Below are 20804 nucleotides of genomic sequence, written 5' to 3' on the forward strand. Positions count from 1 at the left end.
AATAACAGTCTATCTCTTCACGAGCACCATAACACCAAATATGTGAATCAGTCGTTGTCGTCGGTATGCACTTGTATTGAGCAGTCAATTACCGTATTTACTTCACATAGAACCGTGATTAATGCTGTTGCTGATGTTATGTCTCTGCCGTTTGGTTTGAGCGGAGAAATTACCTTTACTGTAGGGGTAGGCATCGAAACAACGTGACATTGTGACTCCACCTTTAACGACATCGCCGGCACGTTATTGGATGAAAACATTCCTGGCTGCGAAAGTCAATGAGCTAAGATTTGTACGTCAATTTAGAGAATGCATTGATATAACGCTAAACACGCCGTTAATCTTACATTGAGTGGAGGGAAGGTTACATTTTTGATGACATCCACGTGCGCGTTTACTCGACAAATATGAAAAGACAAATATAATGGAAATGCTGGATTCTTTGTACTAAGCTCCCGTCACTGATGTAAAAATGTGAGATCTGAGATGAACGGTTCCATTACATTTGAACCCACGACAATTGCACCTGCGGACTATTGCACTTATGGATTTTTTTGTTTTACGGTCGTCTGAACCCATACTAACCCTAACCCATGGGTTTTAGCACCCGCATATAGATTGAACCCGCGGATATACACATGGGTTCAAATGTACATGGTTCAAATGTACGTGGGTTGAAATGTACGGTCACCGAGATAAACACCCCCGAAAATACTATGAACTAGGTATTGTGCGATCAGAAAATGTATGAAGCAAATCCCAACCGTCATCTTCATTCTGCAACTTTGAGATCACGCGTTAGAAACGTGATCGCCTCGTAACGGCAATCTGGAGTAATCAAAGTAATCAGTTAAAATTATTTGATTACAACAATCAGTTAGCTTTTTTCGTCAAATATTTGTGCGCGGGAAGCCACAAGCGACATCGCAGTCACAAATGTTCGTCGTAGGATAAGGTTTGATTCTGGCAGGATGTATGGATAAGCTGACTGTTGGGTTATGACAGCGAGTTCGAAACAATATTCAGGTGAGCTAAATGTTCTTTATACCTATTGTTTTCATTGCTATTCTATTGCTTCCATTTTTCTATTGTATAAGTGGTAAATTAGAGGTTTTCGGGCCTACACGAATTGGAATTATTAACCTAATACAGAAGTCTTGATTGGTGGGTGATTCTCTTTTGCATCGAACTCACTAACATCGGGTTCCATCGTTTCCTCACAACTGGTCGAACTTTAAAGCTATATGGCAATACATAGACTTATCATATTAAGAAACCTAAACGTAATAGACTAATCTACGTCACTACGTAAGCTGCATTCAACAGGACAAGATTTACATGAATGTATTGCATAACTTTTAAAACTTTCGCAAATGTAGCGCAAAATCAATGGTTTATTAGAGATTCGCGTAGCCTTTCCACTTTCATATTTTATTGTGTATAGGGTGCTCCCATAGTATTCGTACCAAGATGGCGCACAACCTGAACACAGTATGTGTACCTGGTTAGGGTTCAAGTTGTGCGTCATCTTGAATTTCCAGCACGATCTGCATTCCTAACTTAAACTACCGAGATGGCGCACAACCTGAACACAGTATGTGTACCTGTTTAGGGTTCAGGTTGTGCGCCATCTTGGTAGTTTAAGTTAGGAATGCAGATTGTGCTGTAAATTCAAATTTATAAATCGTTTCTACCCCCAAATTGATAATTACTAATATGTCATTTTAAAACGTGGCGGGAGCTTTGTGCAGAAAATCCGATAGATTCAGCCCCGCTGTTCATTGAATATGCTAGCTACAGTTCTGCGACAGTTTATTTATCAATATTTTAACTTTTTTCAGATGCAAAACTATTAAAGGTTGAAGATTCAAAGACACAAAGTAACGAACGAGGAATAATACAAGTAAATATCATTTAAACATTTTATTTGACTTTTCCGCCTATTTTATTCCTGTACACCACTGTTTTCGTTTAGAATGCTAATAGATGCGAGCGCACCGCGTCTCGGGTCTTGCGATCAAAGTCGGCATCGTTATGCCACATATTTGATCGTGTGTTTTATATTTTCACAAATTTAAATAATTGTCTTCCGAATCAAAATTCCAAAAAAGTAAGACCCACGTTCACGTTTAAAATGATAAATAGTTCGATGCGAGCCAACATTGTTAAGCCGCTTATTTTATCCTGTGCATTCTATCGAAATTTAAGATTTAGATTTTGCACAAGTTTTAATAATTGTGTTTTGAAGCAGAAGTCCGAAATAGTACTATAAATATAGTACCTTGTATCAAATTGGTGTACTCTTTGCGACCCCTAAAATTCGTTGCTCGCTTCTCTGCTGGATAGCGATCTCCAGTTTGCGATCCCCACCGTGAACAATGTGATAATTCTACAAGCTACTGATCAGAGGTAATTAGTCATATACTCCATGAAACAGTTATAAAAGTTCATTGGGTATTTTACTGTTATTGTAATATTTGCAACTCGTGCAGTTTGAAAACTACACTAGATATGTTATAAAATATTAAGCTGAATTTATGAAATTGAATGATTACAAATACCTGTAACTGTAGAGTCGATGAAAAGCAATTTCTATGGTAATCTATAATATTTGAAATTTAATGGCAATCCTGAATAAATTTTATTCGTCTAAATTTACCCGTTACGTATATTTTTTGCTTTGCAGTGTCTCTGTCAAATAGCATTTGTGTGAATTAACTACCTAATGACATAGTTTGCTCAACGAAATTTAGTTTGAATCAAATTTAGAATTGGCTTGCACAAAATCATGACATATGTATTGATTTTCAGCTTAAAACACTGCTTGAAAGTTGACAGGACAATTTATCATTGTACCAAAAGAAATTCATCAAGTGCCAGCTTTTCATCACTGAGTGAGATGGAGGCCTATCAAGTCTGAAAAGCAAGTATGTAACCAAATCATTTGAAATCTTTTCATTTTAAATGTCTATAGTATAAATGAATGATATATTGTATTTTTTTCGGGAAATCTACAGACAAATATTATCTTCAATATATTGAGTATGAGCTCAGTTTTGGTTTGTGTGTCAAATGAAATTTTCTAAAAATTACAATCTCAAAAATTCATAATAACATGATTCGCACAACTTCCGTTTTATTCTGGCTGTTGAGTCGGTCCAGTGAATAAGGCTAGGGCCATGTTTTAGAAATAAAAATTAGGCTTTTTTTTGTTCCCGCCCAATATTCGAGATACAGGAATGCATTAAATTGGTCTTGTTTTTGTCAGTTTGGCCACCAATGCGCGCTCATAATTGTTTATGGCAAAATCTGTTAAACCAAACCATGCTCATTACGTAGAATCGCGGAATTAAATATTCTGTCCTAATAATCAACTGTAGCAATATCCGGTGAATAATAACATAGTCAATACAGCGCAGGGGCTAACTGCTGTGTTGTCCCATCTGCTGTCGTTTCGTTTAATCGTCCAAACCAAAAGGCCAATTACTATCTTGAAATGTCAGTCTATTTAAAGGTTATTAGGCCAGCATAAATAATAGGCGTTTCACCGCAATAGGGTGTCACGTTGTGATTACGACAAACAGTGAATTTTTTTCATAGTGATACTTTTAGTTCAGCAGTGTATATCTGCAGAGATACTGGAAGAGTTTGAACTATGCCTCGTTAAGTGCAATTCGGTTAAAACACAACCCCAACTTAATAACCATGCGAATATTAAAACTTATTGTTTAACTTGTTGTTTATCATAGGATGCCTATATATACTAATATGTCTGACATTTTTGAAATCGTAGTCCTGATCTTTTTCATTAATCTGATGAATACAAATGGTAGTTGACACTAACTAACATACTTTATAAAGTAATCAGGCTAATTTTTTAGATGTAACTGTGGTTCATTGTGACCTGTACGCTCGGGTAGTTCACAGTTGATATTCATGCCAATGATGTTCCCAACTAGTTCAAACTGGAATCGTCCCAAATTTCCAATAATGATAATATCAGAGTGAGTCATACTATGTGAATTAAGATAGCCGTTAATCTTACACCTTAAAGAACTCGTGTTTCAACTAAATTTTCCAAAAACGATACCGTATAAATTATATTCAACCAAGTGTAAACTCCTTTTTGGTTCTTATCCCCTTGGTAAAAGTCCTATGTTATCATACCATCCATGTTCATGTCTATTTAAAAATAGAGAATTAGAAATGTGTGTCCTATTTTCCCCATTGTTAGTGCGGGTCACCAAACTCTCCTATATAATTTCTACTGAATGGTCTCTTTTATATACGTCACTCCCCGTCAATATAAGATATAGTAGTTTCAAAACTCTAGAATTCTTACCTTTTTAATTAGATATTAGGAACTTTGGTCTCGCTGCTCGATAACCATTTTGGTTCCCCGCTACGTCCCTTCCCCAAGAAAAACGGTGTAAATTTTCTCTGTGTCTTATTTTATGGTTGTGATACTTATTACTGGTTGGAAAAAAAAAACTTGTCTTGACTTGATTAATTGTGTATCTTACCCCCTTTGGTACTAGTTAACCATGACATTCGTGTTCACATGTGTTTCGAACTAAAATCGCATTAAGTTTCCAATACCGATATTATATGAGTGAGTAGAATCAAGTGCACCAATATGCATCAATATAACCGGGAATCGTACACCCTTTAGTACTGGTTAACAATGGGATTTGTGTCGAAAACTAAAATTTCGAAGGTTACTATATACATGAGATCCCACCAATTGTAAATCTACTATAGTCAGCCTATATCCCTATTGCTAGTAGCCTTATGTTCATAAGCGTTTGAATCTGGGAATATATTCCTTATTTTGCTATCGTTTATTCCCTAGTTATGATCTGTCATGTTCTTATATTTATATAATAATGTCTAAAATGTCTTTGGCATTTATAGATGGCATCAATTTATTTATAGATGTATATTTTCAGGTCTCTGGGATGGGAAGGAGAGACTATAGAGAACTTGAAGGTAAAATATAACACACTAATAAATAATTTACTAGTTAAGATTCAGATAATGAGATACAACATAGCACACTGACAGATCATTCCGAATAAGTAATATTTATAATATTGAAAATCTGCAAATAATATAGAATGAACGTAAATGAATATCAGTACAAGCTGTCGTCCTTGTATCTTTAGGATAAGCATAGCTTATCACAAGAGCGCGGACAATTTGTTTGAGGGGCGTAAAGGTAATTAGAAACAGAAATATTTGTTAAATTTTATCTTTTCCGCCTTATTTTTGATATTTACATTTCTTAATAGCCGTATTTTCAACGTGCTTTTGAATGAATATAAATATAATTTATATTATGTTTTGCAATATTATAAACTGACAGATCATTCCAAAGTAATGTTAGTAAATAAGGGGGAAATCTGAATAATTTGTCAATGAACTGAAAATTAATATTTTTATTTTATGTATCCAAAGTATAAGCATAGCTTCTCTGTGCTCCTGTCAAATTACATTTTCCGTAACTTATAAATCTAAAAATTAATAATGACTTAGTTCGAACAACTATATTTATTCAAATCAATATTATACAAAATTTACTTGCAGTTCATTATCTCGCATAAAGTTCAGCTTTCTGAAACTTGAAAGCGGAAAAGATAGTTTATCATTATACATTAAAAGACATGCGGAGTTATTTGTCCGATTATGCATCACTGAGAGAGGTGGATGCATCGAGTCTAAAGAACAGGTATGTTTTTTAAATCTTCTGAATCTTTCTAATTTACATTAATCACAAACAAGTTAGAATACTATATTATAAAATTCGGTGAAAAAATAAATGATAAAGAGGTGAATCCGCAACCCAATTTCTTGATTGCAGCATTATAAAATATTAAAATTAAAATATAAAACGGAAGATATCACCATAAGTTTTGTTTTAGCAGTCTCGCAGCAGATTGAAAACGCTTTTCAGGCATTGTAAATCACAAAATTTGGTGTTATGTTAGGATTTCTTTAAAATATATGCCATAATAGTAACTGAAATCGAAACACAGTAAATTATTCACGCGATGTACCTTTTGTCTATTTTGAAACTAACTACCTATGGAGCCGCATACGACGTTTTCTCGGTATGTGACGATATATAAAATAATTAATGCAAAATATATCGATTGATTTTTTTTCGCAATAATTTAAATTACAATCGTTCGTATTTTGTCTATATCTTGGGATATTTCAAACGGTGAAACCTTAAAAAGAATCAGAGTGACAGGCCTGCGGCGGGGCGGATTCAGTGTTGTTACACTTGGTTTCATTGTTCTTCATTCCAAGTCCGCTGATTGACGCGGTAATTTTGAGTTGTAATGATTTTATATTGTCGTAAGACGTAAGTCGTCGCAACTGCAGGTTTCATTGAACACAATTAAGCCAATAAATACCGCATTTTAAATATTGCCGCATCAAGGGGTGCAGCCAGGATTTTCCAATGGAGGTTACGTGGTAGCCCGTCTCTCTTTGCCTGATGGTGTTGGTGAATATTTTACAAGTCGTATTTTAAACGTCGACTATTAATCCGTAGTCTGCGGGTACCCGCATTTGAAAATAAAACATCAAAAATTCGGGAAAATTAATTTCGGAGAGAACTAAAACTCGCAGATGTCAGTAGTGTCATAATGGTTTATGTGTACAAAAATACGCTCGCATGTAGCGCCGATCAAATGCACGAAATATGAAACTATTACTTATAATTTATTGTTATGAAGTTGAAGTTTTATTTCCATTCAATGATTATTTACTTGCGCCGTGATCACTGGCGGGCAAAATCATATTTTTTAATCGAGTTAATCGAATATTTTTAACGGACACCGAATAATCAGTATTGTCATTTTGAACGACATCAATTGGCATGTCGACCGCCGAAACCATCGCCGTGACAATACTTTTTTTTTCGGATTTTACTTGAACAGTGTGGCTTTTTTATTTCATAATTTTGTCGTAATCGAAGGCCTCAGTGAATTATTTGTCACCGCGATCGTTTTGGCGGCCGACAATCCAATTAATATTGTTAGACTATATTTAAAGCACTTTTTTATCCAATAGTAAATATTAATTATCACGGCGGATATCGTAGTTTTTATATTTCGGACATGATTGTGAGTTCACAATCACGTACAACAAGTGCATTCACAACACAAATTAATTTTATTATGATTTCTATCTTCTGTGTAGGATTTCTATCACAGTTGGTAAATTACGGTCCCAATTTTAGGCGAACAATACCATCAATATTGACGGAAATTACTGCAAAATAAATCAATCCGAGCAATAGGCAATGCACCTTTACGATCCAGACTTGACCCATTGTATCACAGGTTAAAAATAATGAAACTTTGCCATGTCCATAAATTTGAGATATTGAAACTTATGCACCAGTACTTTGACGGCAAACTTCCAACCGCATTCGCAGGATATTTCACCAAGCAGACTAATGTTCATTCGTATTACACAAGATCTGCTTCACAAGCTTCCTTTCATGTACCGAGATACACGTCATGTAGAACGCAGAATTCCATCAAATACGTGGGTGTAAAGTTATGGAATAATATATCAGGTGAAATGAGATCACTAACCTATCATGGTTTTAAAAGGGAACTAAAAAAGAAATACATTGATGACTACCTTTCTTTGAATTGATCACCAAAAAATCACCTACCGGTACCTATACGATACGGTACTGCGCTTCTTTGCAACTGACCCGAGTACTTGATTAAGTCTATATTATTAAGCCATGTCATCGGCTTACCTGTCCGCTGGGTTAAATATTCGAATCCTGTCCCTTTACTCTGTCGCAGCCAAATTGACTATAAAGTGTTATAGTCACTTTGGTCGCAACGTATCAATAACGTACCGTTATTCTACTCTGCCAAACAAGCGCAGCTCTGCGAACGAATCAGATGTGCGTGGAGTCGTAATTTTTGAAAACCAAATTTTGGTTAAAGACCTTGCGTACATCATGTCAGGGGATACTGAAAGATTCAGTCTAAAGGGAATTATAGTTAATCGTTATATTTTTTATTTATATTTTTTACCCCACATCGATATATAACATATTTTATGTCTTTTCGTGCAACCGTTTAATTCTACGGTGCATTTCATCTTTTATGAATTTGGTCACTGATTTAAATAATAAAAAAAACATGCTCGTAACCAGGATGTTATGTTTTTTTTATTTTAAATACTTATGATGGATATTTGGTATTTTTTGTTTTTTGTAAATGTTCTTTTTTTCTTCAAAATATTTATTTTGAAATGTTTTGGTGTTTCATTAACTTTTTAAGCTATTAACTCTTTGAACCCTGAAAGCCGCTAAACCGGCTTTCCCGAGAAAGTCTTCTGACGCTGAAAGCCGGTTTAGCGGCTTTCGCATCCCGTAAGAGGTATGCAACTTTGAAACCTCATATCTCGCGAACCATTTATTATATTTAGACAAGTTTTACATCGTGTGAAAGATAATCTACAGGACTAAGTATAATTTTAAAATTGAGATAAAATATGGTGATCATCTTATAAAAATTGGCAAAATTAAAAAGCATAAAAAACTTCTGAAAATTGCTCAAATCTAATTGACAAAACTTAAATTTGTTTTCGATTAAACCTAGTACATTATCGACAAAATTTGTAGAATTTGAGGATAGCTTTCCAGGGATACCATTAGATTGAACTTATGTTGCACCATTCAAATTTTAGAAGCATTTTTATTCGTGATTTTGTTTGTCACAAGATCGAGAGACGTCAAGGTGACGTAAATAACGACCTAACACATTTACGCCGTTACGCAGCGACGTTAAGCAATTACGTTGGCACGTAGCACGTTTACGTTTCATACGAGAAACACTTTTCCTCGCATGCTCGTAACGTCATTTACTTAAGTTCGTACTCGTGAAGCGACTTACGACTTGTAAACGATACACGGGGAAATTTACGCATTACATCGGTTCGACTAAAACTTACAATACGCAGTGTTATTGCCGTTTTAATTGCATAAAGATATGAAAAATACGAATAGCCAAAATAAGAATTTTTAAAAACAGAATGATGGAACATATCGATGGATGCATTGTTTAGCGCCATTGCTGAGTTTTATTGTGCCATATTTTCTTCTTCCGATAGATGAATACTATCCAATATTTCATCTGGACAAAGCTTTCGTTTAAAATCCATTGTAAATATAGCGATATCAGGAATGTAGCGTATATGCAGTAATTTCGAAAATCTAATGAGGCTGCAAAATGTAAAACACTGACCAGGTGAGCTACTGGTGCCACCATGTCTTCCGTGTACCCGTTATCAGTTTTTTTTTTATTCAATCTTCATGATATCCAACGGTGAATAATTAGCCTTGATGTTTCCGGCGGAACCTCATAAATTCATGAGGATCAAATATTTCGTTTTGGCCATTCATTTTCGTCCCATATCCAAATAGTAAACGTATATAAAATGGCCTTTATATTCTAGCAATTTTACTATGTTCGATCAAAATTCGTCTGAAAGGGTTTTATCTGCGGCCGAGGATATGATACTAATGCAATGAAGCCACAATCTGCACTCAAGCTGTGAACGACCAGATGTGCAATTGCGCAATATACCTCACGCAAAGAGTTACGCACGATACGTCGCATGAACGTTATCACGACAATGTCGTCGTCGCCCTTTGCGTCCTTACGCAAACTTGGCGTCAAATAGTTGATAAATTTTGTTCGCAAACCATTTGAATCGATAGTACAAATTCTGCAATAAAATGAGTTATGCGTATGTTAAGAGAGTCATACGTATATTCTCCGAAAGGTAATTTTGTATACTTTTCAAAATTGTACTTATATTGATGATACATTTCTAAGAAATGTATTAAATATTACCAAAATACAAAAAAATAGTAGATGGGGCTACAAATAGGCTTACACATCTCATCAAAACATCTCGTGAAAAATAATGCCAGTTAAAAATAAAAGACTAGATAAGCTTTTATATGATATATTACAGACCATCTGATATCTAATGGTTTAGAAGTTATTTTGATTTAAAATTAGGAATATTACAATTTTTTAACGCGTCGAATCGATGCGACGCCGTGGGAGGTCAGGGTGAGAGAGTATCGTCGTTCTGGGGATTCAGAGTTCAAAGAGTTAACCTGAATCAACAAGCGTTTTAGGTGTCGCTGCCTGAAGACCTCTTGAGGTCCCTCGCGACTCCTGTCACACAATTTAAGTTAGTTTCCACTTGTATTTGTAATTATTTTTTTTATATATCATACCATGTTTAAATTGTGTTGACGAATAAATGATGATTGATGATTGATTGATTGATGCCGTCTGTAGCAGTCACCGCGATCACGCGCTCGATAATAGAGCCGCCTTTTCAGCTTCTGTCGCGTAAAATATTAATTCATGACAACTACGAGATTCTAAAATGTCCTTACGTATATATTAATTAACCAATCCATGACCGATAAGGACATATTTAAAATGCCCTGCTTTATTAATTTAATTGTCTTCAATTTAACCTGCGGTTGCGCCGACAAAACAAAGAGCCACTCTAAAACATCACGGAATTCCGCATAAAATTGTGTGGTAAACTGCCCTATTATATATTGTTTTGATCCGTATTTTTTCTATTTTGCGAATTCGACAAATTTGAGATGTGCTTGTAACATTGACTCCGTTCAATCGCAATGCTGCCACTCCGATTATTTTTAAAGATAAAAGCTTTCGAAAAATCCGTAAATCTGCTGTAAATTCTCATGTAGTAAAATTTATTTCAGTAGAATAAAAATTGATGGATATACTTCAGATTAATTATTTTATATATCATCACTAGCAGGGGAAAAAACGCGTTTTCAACCTTGTTTAATGATAACACTAAAATTTTCGATGACAATTTTAAAGTAATGGATCCCACCCACAATTAACCGTGTTTCGATTTTAATGACGGTATGTTCCTAAACAGCGAGGAAACATAATGTGTGCCGTGGGCACACAAAATTTTGCGATTTTCAAAAGCGTTTTTAGACTAGAAAAGCGTTTTTAGACTGTCGCGGGACTCAACAAATCTTATAGCCTATTGTTTACGGTTTTGTTTTCTGTATTTTATATTGTCGATTTTCAGTCAAATTTAGATCGCGGGTTTACTCCTTCATTTGTCTTTAGAACCTCGCCGCCGATGAACGTATTATAACTCTCACCGAATTCACAATTCCTTGCAAAGTACAAAAATAAAATAATCATCATGTTTATCGTGGCACAAATTTGTGATTTAGAGAGAATAAATACCGACGTAAAGGCGTTTACCGCCTAAATAGCACACTGATGAAAACAATCGGCGATTTTAGCAGAAGGCAATTGCACGCTTTTTCAGTTTTCACAATTCCGTGCAAGTACAAAAATAAAATAATTATAATTGTTCCCCTGGCACAAATTTGTGATTTAGAGAGAATAAATACCAACGAGAAGGCGTTTACGGCCTAAATAACACGCCGCCTCGATGAAAACATACGGCGATTTTAGCAGAAAGCAATTGCACGTGTTATCGGCGATTTTTCTGTTTTCAAAAAAATTCCAAGGGGGGGGGGGTTCGACCCCGACCTCAAATTTCAACCCCCAAGCCGAAATTAGATCGAAATAATTAAATATTTTTCTGAAATCAATCAATTTTTGTAAAATTTACCATCTTCGAATACCACATTGTGCCACCGCAAGTTTTTGTTGAATTAAGTTTTTGGACACGTCAGTGTACATAACGATCATTTCAATATTATGTTGTTGTTCTTGTTAGTATTCTTCTCTTTCGTCATGATGAAATCGCTTTTCTTCACGAATACTGAACAATTGCTTTGAAATTTTCAGTGGTTGAAGATTGATTTTTTTGCCAGAAGGCTATTACTTTTACTTCAATATTTTCTGTGGACCTCAAAGATTCGCGTTTTTTATGTGTCGGAATAAAAAATTGCGACACTTTGTGACGTGTCCAAATATTTGAGCACAGCTCTCTTGTTTATATTAGTCCTCGATTTAATGGAATATTCAAATATTTCCCCGTTAGATCGGAAAAGTTTCTTTGAAAAATGAGAGATTTGATTTGAAATTAATGCTTTCATTGAATTGAATTTAAATCCGTCGTTAACAAATTAGTGGTTGTCCGGCTTGGGTTAGGTTTCGGGTTAGGAGAAATTGAAAAATTTGAAATCTGCATTCAGGGGTGTTTTTTGAAATAAATGCTTTCGTTGAATTGAATTTAAATCTGTTGTTAACTAAAATGCCCAACCCAGATTTGTATTTGGTAAATATCCAATAGTAAATATTAATTATCACGGCGGATATCGTAGTTTTTATATTTCGGACATGATTGTGAGTTCACAATCACCTCACAATCAAGTGCATTCACAACACAAATTAATTTTATTATGATTTCTATCTTCTGTGTAGGATTTCTATCACAGTTGGTAAATTACGGTCCCAATTTTAGGCGAACAATACCATCAATATTGACGGAAATTACTGCAAAATAAATCAATCCGAGCAATAGGCAATGCACCTTTACGATCCAGACTTGACCCATTGTATCACAGGTTAAAAATAATGAAACTTTGCCATGTCCATAAATTTGAGATATTGAAACTTATGCACCAGTACTTTGACGGCAAACTTCCAACCGCATTCGCAGGATATTTCACCAAGCAGACTAATGTTCATTCGTATTACACAAGATCTGCTTCACAAGCTTCCTTTCATGTACCGAGATACACGTCATGTAGAACGCAGAATTCCATCAAATACGTGGGTGTAAAGTTATGGAATAATATATCAGGTGAAATGAGATCACTATCCTATCATGGTTTTAAAAGGGAACTAAAAAAGAAATACATTGATGACTACCTTTCTTTGAATTGATCACCAAAAAATCACCTACCGGTACCTATACGATACGGTACTGCGCTTCTTTGCAACTGACCCGAGTACTTGATTAAGTCTATATTATTAAGCCATGTCATCGGCTTACCTGTCCGCTGGGTTAAATATTCGAATCCTGTCCCTTTACTCTGTCGCAGCCAAATTGACTATAAAGTGTTATAGTCACTTTGGTCGCAACGTATCAATAACGTACCGTTATTCTACTCTGCCAAACAAAGCGCAGCTCTGCGAACGAATCAGATGTGCGTGGAGTCGTAATTTTTGAAAACCAAATTTTGGTTAAAGACCTTGCGTACATCATGTCAGGGGATACTGAAAGATTCAGTCTAAAGGGAATTATAGTTAATCGTTATATTTTTTATTTATATTTTTTACCCCACATCGATATATAACATATTTTATGTCTTTTCGTGCAACCGTTTAATTCTACGGTGCATTTCATCTTTTATGAATTTGGTCACTGATTTAAATAATAAAAAAACATGCTCGTAACCAGGATGTTATGTTTTTTTTATTTTAAATACTTATGATGGATATTTGGTATTTTTTGTTTTTTGTAAATGTTCTTTTTTTCTTCAAAATATTTATTTTGAAATGTTTTGGTGTTTCATTAACTTTTTAAGCTATTAACCTGAATCAACAAGCGTTTTAGGTGTCGCTGCCTGAAGACCTCTTGAGGTCCCTCGCGACTCCTGTCACACAATTTAAGTTAGTTTCCACTTGTATTTGTAATTATTTTTTTTATATATCATACCATGTTTAAATTGTGTTGACGAATAAATGATGATTGATGATTGATTGATTGATGCCGTCTGTAGCAGTCACCGCGATCACGCGCTCGATAATAGAGCCGCCTTTTCAGCTTCTGTCGCGTAAAATATTAATTCATGACAACTACGAGATTCTAAAATGTCCTTACGTATATATTAATTTTATTGTCCCCAACGCAACTCGCGGTCTCGACTTTCTACGTCAAAATAAAAACATTACTGCCGTGGACATAAAACAATGAGATAAGCTGCCTGACATATTTAATTTTGATACGTATTTTTGCAATCTTGTGACCTCGTTATCGCCGTTAGTAAAATCTCGATATCTGATATAAAATCACGTGTAGTACAATTTTACTTCATACAATGAAAATAGATATAAAGTATACCAGTAAATCAAAAATACTAATTCACCGCCTCGAAATCCAAGCCGAACAGTCGCCGCGATTGCGTCACTTGTTAAAAGAGCCGCCTTTTCTAACGAAAAATGATTTTTCTCTTGCGCAAGGTAACCAATCCATGACCGATAAGGGCATATTTAAAATGCCCTGCTTTATTAATTTAATTGTCTTCAATTTAACCTGCGGTTGCGCCGACAAAACAAGAGCCACTCTAAAACATCACGGAATTCCGCATAAAATTGTGTGGTAAACTGCCCTATTATATATTGTTTTGATCCGTATTTTTTCTATTTTGCGAATTCGACAAATTTGAGATGTGCTTGTAACATTGACTCCGTTCAATCGCAATGCTGCCACTCCGATTATTTTTAAAGATAAAAGCTTTCGAAAAATCCGTAAATCTGCTGTAAATTCTCATGTAGTAAAATTTATTTCAGTAGAATAAAAATTGATGGATATACTTCAGATTAATTATTTTATATATCATCACTAGCAGGGGAAAAAACGCGTTTTCAACCTTGTTTAATGATAACACTAGAATTTTCGATGACAATTTTAAAGTAATGGATCCCACCCACAATTAACCGTGTTTCGATTTTAATGACAGTATGTTCCTAAACAGCGAGGAAACATAATGTGTGCCGTGGGCACACAAAATTTTGCGATTTTCAAAAGCGTTTTTAGACTAGAAAAGCGTTTTTAGACTGTCGCGGGACTCAACAAATCTTATAGCCTATTGTTTACGGTTTTGTTTTCTGTATTTTATATTGTCGATTTTCAGTCAAATTTAGATCGCGGGTTTACTCCTTCATTTGTCTTTAGAACCTCGCCGCCGATGAACGTATTATAACTCTCACCGAATTCACAATTCCTTGCAAAGTACAAAAATAAAATAATCATCATGTTTATCGTGGCACAAATTTGTGATTTAGAGAGAATAAATACCGACGTAAAGGCGTTTACCGCCTAAATAGCACACTGATGAAAACAATCGGCGATTTTAGCAGAAGGCAATTGCACGCTTTTTCAGTTTTCACAATTCCGTGCAAGTACAAAAATAAAATAATTATAATTGTTCCCCTGGCACAAATTTGTGATTTAGAGAGAATAAATACCAACGAGAAGGCGTTTACGGCCTAAATAACACGCCGCCTCGATGAAAACATACGGCGATTTTAGCAGAAAGCAATTGCACGTGTTATCGGCGATTTTTCTGTTTTCAAAAAAATTCCAAGGGGGGGGGGGGGTTCGACCCCGACCTCAAATTTCAACCCCCAAGCCGAAATTAGATCGAAATAATTAAATATTTTTCTGAAATCAATCAATTTTTGTAAAATTTACCATCTTCGAATACCACATTGTGCCACCGCAAGTTTTTGTTGAATTAAGTTTTTGGACACGTCAGTGTACATAACGATCATTTCAATATTATGTTGTTGTTCTTGTTAGTATTCTTCTCTTTCGTCATGATGAAATCGCTTTTCTTTACGAATACTGAACAATTGCTTTGAAATTTTCAGTGGTTGAAGATTGATTTTTTTGCCAGAAGGCTATTACTTTTACTTCAATATTTTCTGTTGACCTCAAAGATTCGCGTTTTTTATGTGTCGGAATAAAAAATTGCGACACTTTGTGACGTGTCCAAATATTTGAGCACAGCTCTCTTGTTTATATTAGTCCTCGATTTAATGGAATATTCAAATATTTCCCCGTTAGATCGGGAAAGTTTCTTTGAAAAATGAGAGATTTGATTTGAAATTAATGCTTTCATTGAATTGAATTTAAATCCGTCGTTAACAAATTAGTGGTTGTCCGGCTTGGGTTAGGTTTCGGGTTAGGAGAAATTGAAAAATTTGAAATCTGCATTCAGGGGTGTTTTTTGAAATAAATGCTTTCGTTGAATTGAATTTAAATCTGTTGTTAACTAAAATGCCCAACCCAGATTTGTATTTGGTAAATTTTTATTTAAATACAAAAAATTCTGATAAATAATAATTTGTGAATGCTAAATGATGTGAATTGTATTTTACTTCGAGTTAAACAGTAAAGATGCAAAGTAAGAATGTTAAGCTAAATAGTGGGGTAATGAAAAAAAATGTATTAACAAAAAAGCGCTGGATGTTTCCACGAATTTAGGTAATAAATGAAATGGTCACTTCTAATTCTCCGATGAAGCGTAATAAATTGGTAGATTCGAAAACACGCAACATGAGGACTTTTTATCAAATCTTCAGAATTTTCTGATTTCGTCGCAACGACACTGATCAGTTTGTTCTTCATTAGGGATTGCGAATACTTTACAATAGTTCTGTTTTATTAGCTGAATTGTTATTTATCCGACGCTGACACTGAATATTAATAGTTTCTAATATGTGTGTTGAAATGGTTTATTTTTGAACGAAAAATTAAAATGTTTTAAGCAAGCTGACAAGCTAGAAAAATCTTAGTTACACTGCACGCATGCCAGGTCATATTTATTAATTCCTCGCTCAATCGTATGTTTTTCTTTTTTAGCTGATCCTCTGCTAATAAGTGCTAATACAATACAATGCAGCAATGATCGCGAAAGTCGTTCAGGTTCATTCTTGAGCCGTTATTCCAGAGTTTCTAACATTTCAAATTTTTCATTTTGTCAAGGCTAGCTTTTTATTTCACATTTTGTTTTGTCTCTGTACAAAATAATTCATATAGTTTATAATTGTTATCAAATTGCTGTGTTTGATTATTGCTCTATCTGTTTATCCTCGGTTTGTGCTCTCGATATTCCAACGGTTGTTGTTCTGACTCCTTTTCAGAAGGTGCAGTCTGGTTGCCGGGTATTCAATGTATTAAAAAAAAAGATTTCCTGTGATTGGTTGCTAAATCTGTTCTAGGCTGCACTGTTGTATATTTTACGCTTACACTGGATATTCATATTTTCCAGCGCATAGAAAACAGTCCCAAACAGGCTGGCAAGGCAGAAAATATCCAATTTACATTGCACACATGCCGAGTCATATTATTTAAGCTTTTGCTTAATCGTTTGTTCTTCTATTTTAAGACATTTATAAACTCGTTTTTCCCTCTCAACTTGCTTCTAATTTTGAAGATGGAGAGTGTTAGAATATTTTAGGATAAAACACGTCCAATCAACTGTTAACTGAAGGCGCTTGTTGGATGTAATTGTGACAAAATTATACAAGTTTGAGCTTTTAAAAAAAAAATGCGGATTCTACTGGCTTTCATGTAGGTACATCCTGAAACTCCTATTTGTAGTGCGATTGTTTTAAAATCAAATTCTAAAATATGTTAACGTGACTATAAATATTAAAGAAAACAAATCTCCCAAATCAAATAAACCCTCTTTTAGTTTAGTACAAAATATAAAACGCCGTTAACAATATAAAGAGGAAAATATGGGATACCTGTAAAGAAGAAAAATGTCTGTCCATTACATACTTCTACGAACATTTGTTTCTGTAGTTCTTTGCGTTTCATACTTTTTCATTTTTCTTGTTGTCAAGACTTTATGATAGTTTTTGATTTTACAGTTTTTTGCTCTTGGTTTAAAAAAGAACATAATATTATAGTGTGAAATTAAAAAGTAGGTTGAAATACTGATATAAAAATTATTTTTTGCTTGGAGTGATCGTGTTCGCGGTATTAGCCTCGTTAGATAGGAGCAATGCTTTTTCCCAACCGCGCGAGTAGAAACGGGAATATGATTATGAACTGATTTTAGCCATTTATCAGCCCAACTAGCTCAACTTATTTGACTATCTTTGCAACCTATTTTTTATATTGACAATTTTAACATTACAAAAGTACAAAATACAATGTTGGCATGGCATAAAATTCTGCGCACACAACTCGATTTATCAGTTGGATAGATTGAGTGAACATTTATTTTTTTTACCACCTACAGTAGCCAAACCTGGTGAGTTTTCTCACCGAACACCGATATAATTAACATCAGTGTACAATGTATTTAAATTAAAAAACGTAGCAGGATCCAAAACATTAATTTCTTTTTATCTGAAATATGGCTTTTTCAAATTTGAAAAATTGTGTGGCATGAATAATGCTTGCAAACTGTTACTTTAACTTGTTTGGACTGAACACCTGAGATAATAATTACATAGCATGTAAATGTCGGCAATTTCTGCTTTAAAATATTAATATCGTCGTTTTATCGTTGTTGTCGGATTGGTATCGGCGACAAAAGGTATCGGTACATCTCTTAGTTGGAATCTCTAGTATAATGTAATGGACGTTAATGTATTGTTTAAAATAGATATACACTTCATGCGTTATTGTATCAAATAATATGTTGTAAAACAATGTACTCTTTTACTGCAAACCTCGTATGATATCAAATACCATCTTTTAAGCCATCTCAAGCATGTAATAGTATGTTACACATACCACTACTAAGATTTATTTACTCAGCAACAGACAAAGTTTAATTGTTTTCTTCCGTATATATATTTGACCCGGGGTTATTTCAAAAGTTATCGGGCGTTGTACTTTCGGTGGATGACCGCTCATAGACTTCTCTCTTTAAGGCAATTCATCTTCTGTTCGTGGGGAGAAAAGAGGCATGTTGACTTCAACAAAATCTTGTATCGATTTTGTCTCCTCATATTCTTGTTTGTTTATAGTTATTTCGGATCATTGCAGGTCGGCTATTTAAAAGTTAATTCGCATTGGAAGTTTGTCGTTCAAGTAGTGTCAATTTAATTGCTGTAATAATCGGATTGTTTGCTTGTTTTATATTTGAAATTAAATGATAGGGTTTATTCAAATTGCATAAATTAATGTTGCTATTGTTTGCATCTTTTGGAATTATGTATGTTGTAGACATACTTGGGTTGGTCGTAAACTTTAGCAACCCAATACATTATGACCGAGTATGACAGATGTCGCAATATATTGGCTTATGTGAAAAGTAGGGTTAATTGTTTTGGCTTCTACATTATGCGTTTCGACCTCTACAATAATCATTTTTATCAGCACACTATTTCACGTTTTTTATCACATATTATTCGTTTCTCGTACTTTGGTTCATGTAGACTGGATATTTCATTGCCAGTAACAGACTTCAATCATATTCAAAGATGTGTAGTAGTTAATATCGAGAAAACTGGCAGGTTATAAGTCTTAAGGGAGTTGATGTCGCGCAGCGTCACCGCCCAACACGTTATAGGCGTCTTGTAGAGCCTCATCATACGTAATAAGTTGCTCATAGTTTACTTCCTCTACTATAAAAGTGCATAAGAAATAAATGTATATATATTTTTACAGGATTCTTCAATTATGGAACTTGACGAATCTTTCTGTTTTTCAAAAGAAAATACAACTCAATTATTTGAATAAGAAGAAGAGTTTTATTAAACATAACTGAGATGTGCTAGCCAACAAATGCATCGAGTCCACACACAAGACTTTGATATAGAAAAATAGACTGATGTTTGAGACTGTATTTCATTGCAATACGTACTTTAAGCTCGTATGTATGTGCACTGATTACTAATATTAGATCGCAAACAAATGCATTGGGCAGCAGATACACATGTCTTTTATATCAAATAAGACTGTTGTTTAAAACTATACCAAAATGTCATACACACTGTAAAAGAATTATATGCGGAAGTTTGACATGGGTCGACCCGTGAGGAACTAAATATTTATGTAATCTGAATATTTGCAAACGGATTTTTGATTGTATATTTATTAATGAATTAAATCATAGCTCAGAAAAATAAATACAATTGTTATTTGTATTCTAACACCCTGCAATGCAATCCTGTGTTTGATGTCCTGTTATGATAAGTTTGAAATGATTCTTTCATTGTACGTTATTTTTATATTTTTATTACTGTTATTGTATATTACTGATTTATTATTTATATTGTCGTTTATTACTGATATTGTATATTTTTTAATAAGTTTTTTTTGTAATATGCTGTTTCTATATTTAGCTATCTATCTTATTTGTCATATTCATTATTTTATATTGTATTTTTGGAGATATTTTCAACAGGTAAACAAGATATCGTGACAACGACAAAGGAAGAAAAGTATTAACAGGGCTTGCCATCTATAGTGTTAATTTTGATTTTTGTCGGTATAATATTTTTTTGAAGATAATAATACTGATACAATATTGCACGAAGTATGATGTTTATTGCTGATATTGAATATTTATTAATAAAGCTTTTTTAGTAATATGCTGTATCCATATTTTCCTATCTGTGTTTGTCATAATCATTTCTTTCTCTTCTACTTTTAAGATATTTTCAACAGGAACCAGGATATCGTGACACCGACAAATGAAGAAAAGTATTAACAGGGTTGCCATGGCTTTTTTGTTTTTAATATTTTATTTGGTATAGATAGATTTAGACCCATTCCCGTCATTAGGAATAATAGGGTTTTTATTAGGCTTAGATACTTATTCTAGCTTCTCAGGCACAGAACTATGAAGGGACTGAGAAAATTAGACAAAGATGGATGCAAGGAAAATCTACAAATTACATGTAAATATTTTTACAAATTTTATTAGGCTTAGATATTGTTATTAATATCTTAGCTTCTCAGGCTCAAAATTTTGAAGGCACTGGAGAAATTGAAAAAAGACGGAATCGGAGACAAATCTGAAATTCCGGTAAGTATGTTGCAAGTGTTTCATTAGTCAGGCTTACTCCTAT

At 34.2% G+C, this 20804-nt stretch overlaps 1 long non-coding RNA gene across 3 annotated transcripts; it reads left to right on the forward strand.

Annotated features, from left to right (window-relative positions):
- Positions 1-900: 900 nt before the first annotated feature.
- Positions 901-20434, forward strand: LOC120344061 (uncharacterized). Of its 3 annotated transcripts, none has more exons than XR_013469004.1 (6): positions 901-1026; positions 1842-1903; positions 2812-2927; positions 4950-4989; positions 5587-5728; positions 19399-20434. It is a non-coding gene; the product is annotated as an uncharacterized LOC120344061 (long non-coding RNA). The 3 variants fall into 3 exon arrangements; XR_013469005.1 differs by lacking the exon at positions 19399-20434 and adding an exon at positions 7250-8316; XR_013469003.1 differs by lacking the exon at positions 19399-20434 and having other exon boundaries at positions 5587-8316.
- The last annotated feature ends 370 nt before the right edge of the window (positions 20435-20804 follow it).

The sequence above is a fragment of the Styela clava genome, chromosome 15, assembly GCF_964204865.1.
Source record: "Styela clava chromosome 15, kaStyClav1.hap1.2, whole genome shotgun sequence".
Taxonomy (NCBI): Eukaryota; Metazoa; Chordata; class Ascidiacea; order Stolidobranchia; family Styelidae; genus Styela; species Styela clava.